This window comes from Tympanuchus pallidicinctus, unplaced genomic scaffold (genome assembly GCF_026119805.1).
Source record: "Tympanuchus pallidicinctus isolate F22 unplaced genomic scaffold, pur_lepc_1.0 scaffold1, whole genome shotgun sequence".
Lineage (NCBI taxonomy): Eukaryota > Metazoa > Chordata > Aves > Galliformes > Phasianidae > Tympanuchus > Tympanuchus pallidicinctus.
In genome coordinates, this window is record NW_026294618.1 from 17,161,491 (window position 1) to 17,168,369 (window position 6,879).

General features: G+C 39.2%; 1 protein-coding gene across 3 annotated transcripts in view; it reads right to left on the minus strand.

The window, feature by feature from the left end:
- The window catches only part of COLEC11 (collectin subfamily member 11), a 33,851-nt gene extending 27,194 nt beyond the window's left edge, over positions 1–6,657 (minus strand). The window contains exon 1 of one of the 3 annotated variants that reach the window (XM_052672476.1): positions 6,345–6,657. The gene's annotated coding sequence lies outside the window, so the exon portion shown is untranslated. Of the gene's footprint in view, positions 1–6,225; positions 6,287–6,344 lie in introns of those variants that run through there. The other 2 variants (XM_052672493.1, XM_052672484.1) reach the window with 2 other exon arrangements.
- Between the last annotated feature and the right edge of the window lie 222 nt (positions 6,658–6,879).

A 6,879-nucleotide genomic window follows, 5' to 3' on the forward strand; every position in this document is an offset into this window, starting at 1 on the left:
GGGTGAGATTCAGTCATTCTGGCTGAGTTTCTGAGTCTGAGAAAAATCATCCTGAGCTCCCCGTATAATCAAGTCGGGGAAAAGCACCTTTCTGTGACAATTAATTTCACCCTAAAACAGATTGGATAATTGGCTCTCTAGAGGCATGCATTCATCTCCCAGCATTGTAGGTATGTGAAGCTGGGTGAGGGAAGCCCCCACATCACTACTGGCTAAGTCTATCTATATGAGGGCTAACAGCAGCCTGACTCCCCTGCTGCAGGTACACATCACCCTCTCCTTCTTCATGCTGTCACCAATCGCAAACTGATCCCATACTGAGCTAGCATGGGTAGCTAAGCCAGCAGAAAACCATTCGTCTTTTTGCAGTGTTATTTTTCAGTTGATTTAGTTGCTTGGCTCCTGGAGAGGAAAAAATGGCCATCCATTCCTGCAAAAAAATGCTGCCAGCCCTCTGCAGAAGCCAAGATAGCCTCCAGTGTGTTATAAAACTGTCCCCTCACATGCCAGAGGCATACAGAAAACAAAAAGACACATAAGTGAAAGAAATAATGGGACTAAATTCACAAAAATGTGAGGGGAAAAAAAGAGTGGGTGCATAATTAAAGATTGGGATTTAAGATATGGCAAAATACCAGGCTGCAGTGGAAAATAATATCCAGCAAAAGATACGGAGCATTTGAGATACAGCAAGATGAGACATTTTGCAGTAGCATTCAAGCCAGAGTCATGGAAACGATCCAAGAATATTATCCTCAAATGACAAGGACATGCTTCTTGGAATGATATCCTCAATGTAACAAATCACCATAGTACAAAATCTTGCATTTGGACTGAGGCAGCAGCATCAATGCAATTTCAACAAAATATTGTTTTTATTCTCAAACTGAGAACCTGCGGGAATCAAATAACATTTGACATGTGAACCTATGCTGATACTTTCATTATCAGCTGGGATTTCATAATCCCTGATGCCTGGCAAAGGTGGGAAATAAATTATACTGGTGATACAAGGACTAAAAACACCTTCAGTAAAATGGCCAAGTCTCTACATCGGAGTAAAAGCATCGTGGGGAAAAAGCAAGCCTCACAGGGAATACAGCCAAATGTCTTCACTAGATAAGTAAGCAGAAAAGGATAAACTTAATAACAATAGTGTTGTTGAATAGATTTTCACTCTTAAGACTTCTGAAACACTTTTCTAAGTGCAGATGCAGGAAAGAAAACAAAGGAAAGGAAACCCTACAAAAACAGCTCCCCAGATAAAGAAAAATAAGTGATTTGTATATAGAAATAATTGCAGAAGCAAAAAATATGGGGAAAAAAAATGTGCAAATCTGATGTGTCCTCATAAAAGCATATGCTAAATAATGCTGTCCCTGCAGATGACTACACATTAATGAAATCCTCAGAAGATAGAAGTATTCTTACACTAGGATGCTACAGTAGACTTTGGCCAATCAGTCTACATCTTTGCCAACAGATATGATCCTGCTTAGAAGACATGTCAAATGGAAGCCAGCTGAAAGAAGATATTCAGTGGTAAACAATTCCCAGTGCAGCGATTATACCACAGCAATTGCACTTCGAGTCCTCTGTCAAACACAAAGATTTAAAGAATGAAAATACAAGTGATTGCATTCAGGCCAGAGGTGCTTTTGACAATTTGGTCTCATTCTGAAAAAGAAATGTGAATTCAGAAAGATATAGATAGAATGTGTATATAAAATTGCAAACAAAGCCATTTAAACTGAAGGTGTTACTTCCCTTACCCACATGCCAGGATGCTTCTTCTGCCAAGAGATTCCTTAGAATGACAACTCCCTTTGGGAATTTTTTATTAAATTCCTTTCATCTAACCAACCACCCTGAGAGATTCCTCTCTATTAATAAGTATGTTTCTAGGGAGGAATATAACAACTCATTTTAAGTAAGTGATAACTACTGGCATTTCTACCTGCTTTTGAGCTCAGCAAATTCTCTAACAATAGCCATAGATGCATCTCACACAGCCAGAACATGACCAGAGGCCATTCGTGCACACATTAGAAAAGTGCACATCAGCTATGATCACTTGGACCTGCAGATACCTCTTTTGTGTAAGTGTTCAGCATTTATAGAACATTTACAACAGCAGAAGCTAATGCCAGAGCTCTGATTATGCAGCTACCAGCAAAAGAAAAGACTTCAGAGGAGGTATTAAAGGCAGTGCTAACCTTGTCCTGGCTGAAATCCCAACATCTGCCAGCTGACACAAGCAACAGAAGGATGAAAAACAAGAGCAACAAAAAAAGACTTGCCACAAAATTATTCAGTGCTGCCAAAGGATCAACTCTGAACATGTTATATCCATGTATATAGTGCTGCAATGATGACATTTATCATCATCATCCCTAAAATCAAGGAACAACTTGATGCAAGTAAACTCAGTCTAGATGGACAAATGCATTTAAAGAGGGTTGCTTAGAAGACAGAGTAAAGAAAATTATTACCAGACTCAATAAGAAAGCTTCTGACCCTAGAATCAAGTGCCAACAGATTCACTTGACAGGCCAGCATGGACATGTGCCTTTAGAGCTGAGATAGTAACATTCATACTCACTGCATCATGATGATCCTTGCACAAGCTTGACACATGACATCCAGAAACTATACTCAGGATTTGCAAAGAATGGAATGCCCGACTGTTCTCTTTTCAGGTGAAAGGTTTTCAAATGAACAGTAAAACCTCCCTAACGTTTATAGTACACTGTTGAGTGTTGTCTAAGATCCCATTGCACTCATCGCACTGCAGAAGTAGCAGTGGACACTGTCTGCTTGAAATCACGCATGAAAATCAATTTTATTCAGAGCACTTCAGGAACATAACTGATTTATTTATCTTTCCAAAGCTTGTGAAGATAATATGGTTATCTCCACATTTGTCTCTCACATTTTAAATGTAAATAGTCCAATCTGAATGATTCTGGAGACACATACTCATGACTCAAAGATGTTTGGAAGCTGGTGAAAATCAGCACATTCTACCTAAGAACATCACAAAGACTTACTTAAATCAGGTTCCTCTCCACTATATATCAATAAAAAAGATATCTGGGAATACTCTGTGAAGATATCTGCCTTGTCCTTTTGAAGATTGCCCTTGATAATAAAAACAGCAATAATTTTAAATGTGCCATCTCACTTTCTCTCAATTGGTTTTGAATTGAGTTCATTGCACAACTCCACAGAAATGTTGCAAATGCATCTGTGGATACTGCTGAGAGCACAGATGCACAGCTCTTCTCTTGTTCAGCATCTCTCTTGCTCCCAGTATGTTTCCATAACACTTTTTGCCCAAAATTCCACTAACCAGTCAGCTATCAGGGAATCCACTTTCTTGTTAATATCCTTCTGATGACACACCTCAGTGAGAGACATTCTTCTTCTATGCAATCAGACTTTTTTTTGCTTCCTATGCTAGGCCTTTATTGCATTCTTGTCCCACGATTTATTTTGACTAGTCCTAACTACCATGCCATCCAATATTGCCAGTTATTTCATACATACATTATTTAACATAATTTTACGTATATATAATGAAGACCCTTGTTTTGAATCCCAAGCAAGAGGTGATATCATAGAAATCCTTCTCTGATGACAAAGTCTTACATATATTAAAATGTCCTTAGAAATGAATGATTTATGAACTCTTGTCTTGTAAAAGAAAGCATCATGTAGAGAGACAAGTACTACTTCAGACATGCTTTGTTGATCAGCCTTTGCCATTTGGATGCTATCAAAATGTTCTCAGCATTCACATTAGATGGAGATGAAATCAACTTGTGAATTGAGGTCTCTTAGACCTCTAAGGGGTCTGCCAAGGACACTTATATGCACAACTTTTATGAGCAAGTTTCAGCATCTGCTAAATACCCCAGTCCCATCACAGGAGAATTTGAAGGAATCCACAACTAAGCCTGAAAAATCACTGAAAAAAATCAACCTGAAAATCTGAGAGAGCTATCTGGATGATTTCTTATTATTTGTGCTCATTCCACAATTACTGTATCGTACAAACAACACCGAGTCACAGAATCGTAGAATCATCTTCCTTGGAAAAGCCTTCAAAATCACCAAGTTCAACCATCAGTCCAACCTACCCAAGTCCTGTCCCTCAGCTACATCCCTTAGTGCCACATCTACACAACTCACATGTCTCCAAGGATGGGGACTCCACCACTGCCCTGGACAGCCCCTTGCAGTGCTTGATCACACTTTTTATGGAAAAAAACTCTTTCTAAGGTCCAACTTAAAGCTCTCCTGAAGCAACCTGACACTTGCTCACTTCCATCCTTAAAAGCAGGCAAAGAAAGATGGGCACCTGGAAGCTAAACACAACCATGGACACAACTTCATTCCTAATGGTCCCCACCCAAAACCAGGCAGAGTTGAAGCAGATGTTCTTTCTACTCTTCATCTGTTTTTCCCCTTCTTCACCCCAAAATTCCCAGATGAGACCTGATCAAGTCAACACTGGCAATGCTACTAATGAAGCAAATCCTCTCTAACCTTCTCCAAACAAGAGACTGGGCCAGCAACGAAGAACTCAAGCAGCTGCAGGCCCACAGACATATAATGCTCCTAAAGGCAAATCACCAAGACCACGAATTGCTAGAAATCGCATCTAGATGGAAGAGACAAGACCAATAATTTCTAATGCATAAGGTTCCCATTGTTTTCCTTTTTTTTTTTTTTTTTTTTTTTTTTTAAACAGTTTACCTACCTTACAAAATCCAGTCATACCCTATAATTGCAGCGTTCAGCTCCAAGTATGTAAAGTGCAATATTTTTAGTGCAAAAATTGGCAAAGTCTTGGAAATGTTCTCTCCCTTGTATGGGTTTTTGCATGGCTAAAAACAACAGAAGATTTTTAAGCCTTTTACTGACACATCTAACCCTCTTAAAGGGTCACACTTGCAAGGTCCACAGCAAATAGGGTGCTATGAAGCTCACACACGGCTACAATCAAGCATTCAAATTTTAAGCTAGCCATTACCTACTAGTATATGGGGCGGCTTCTCCTGCTTTTAATTCCCTATGAGCCCAGCCCGTGTCCCTTCCACAACAGTGCATCTGACAAAATGCAGCACAGTGCTCCTTGCACCAAGGCACATCACAGCAGCAAGTCCTTGTGCACAGGGCCTAAGGGAAGTGTGGTTCAACCATAAAGGCCAGCCAGTAGTGAAAAGCAATGCAAAGCACTACAGCTCCCAGGAGACACTGTGAGTATATTTCTGGCTAAACTCTTCTGGTTTTCAGCCAAAATACTTTGACAAAAGGACTAAACTACTCTGAAAAATTGACACTCCTCTTCAAAAAACTGCTTCATCAAAAGCCTTTCCACTTCAAAATGATTCTAGCTCAAGTTTTGGGCAGCCCTTAAGCTGACTAAATGGAGCTTTTGAAATAGAGTAAAATCACTCAAAAGTAATCAGAAAAACAGCTCTCAAAATGACGTACAATCTGTAAACTACACTGTGCAATTCCCTGCTGGCTGCAGGGCTACGCCATATTTAAAATGCCATTTTAACTATGACTTTCAGTTACATATTCTGTCTCCTTATGCCAATTTGCACATGACTGAAAAGCATGAATATGGCCCTCTGTTTACTAAACTACAGCTTACTCTCACGGTCAAGCTTGTTTAGACCAAAATTCTATACCTTCGCAGATTCTAATTTTCATTTAGGATTCTCTTACACTACTGCCACCAACTTGATCTGTTTTTAACTGTATTAACTCTTGATTACAGTGGTGTAGTCCTTACTGAATCCACTGTCATCTGCTTCATTTCAGCAATGTCAGTCTTTATTCCCTGCCTCGCAGATGTATTAAAAATTTACTTTTTAAAGTGGAAAATAACCAGCTGCTGGGAAGTACAGCTACAAGGAAGGAGAAAAGCACTGAGTATTTCCAAAAGTTAAACTGAGATATCAATTATCTGTTATAGAAAATGATAACAGCCCCTTAATAAACTGCAATAAGTTTCAGTCACATGAAAAATTAAAATATACTGCTTCGTCCTTTGTTACTCAAAGAAAGGAATTAACTCTTGCAATGGCATTTTTACATTTTCAATAGAAACACTGATTAGGAATTCTGTGCTCTAACCCACATGGGTACTTCTGAACAGAAAGGTCCAACATTAACAGCTTGCTCTGTTCTAGCAAATATTTCTCTTACCTTCCCCTGTTGTGTGGCCATTGCCAGTCATGTTTTGCTGCTTACAAGACAGCCAGCCAACAAACACCCTTTTTTTCCTTTATGTTCTTCTAAAGAATGAAAGTATAAAAGTCACTTACCTTACGGTTGCTGAGAAAACTGCAGAACACTCTGTGCCTGCAGGGACACTGCACAGATGAACCTCATTGCTGCTGTTTACAGAAGTCTGACAGTTTTTAATTTGAAAGAGGTTGTCTTTTGCTTTTCGACAGTTCAACAAATCAGACAACACAGTTGCAAGTGTTATCTGTAAACAGCTTCCTGTTTGAAATAGATCAGCTGTCCTGCAGGACAATAATTAGGAAAGAAGTGTGGGAAAGCTGAAGAGGTCCATGATGTAAGCTTTTTATTTTGGGAATGTACTTTTTTGGGAATGCACTCTTACTCTCCCCTCCTCCTCTCTAGCAGAGAACCCCTTTTTAACCATTTAGATCTATTCAGCTCTAAGTTATGCATGCACACTGCGCTTTTACAGTACTTTCCCTCCTTTGCTTAATTCCTAACAACTGATAGTAAAAACACACAGTGTGCAGCACTGAATATGATCATGTTACATGGATAATTAACATATTTTCCTTACTGACACTCTCCCTATTTTTGCAATTGGATGTAGCA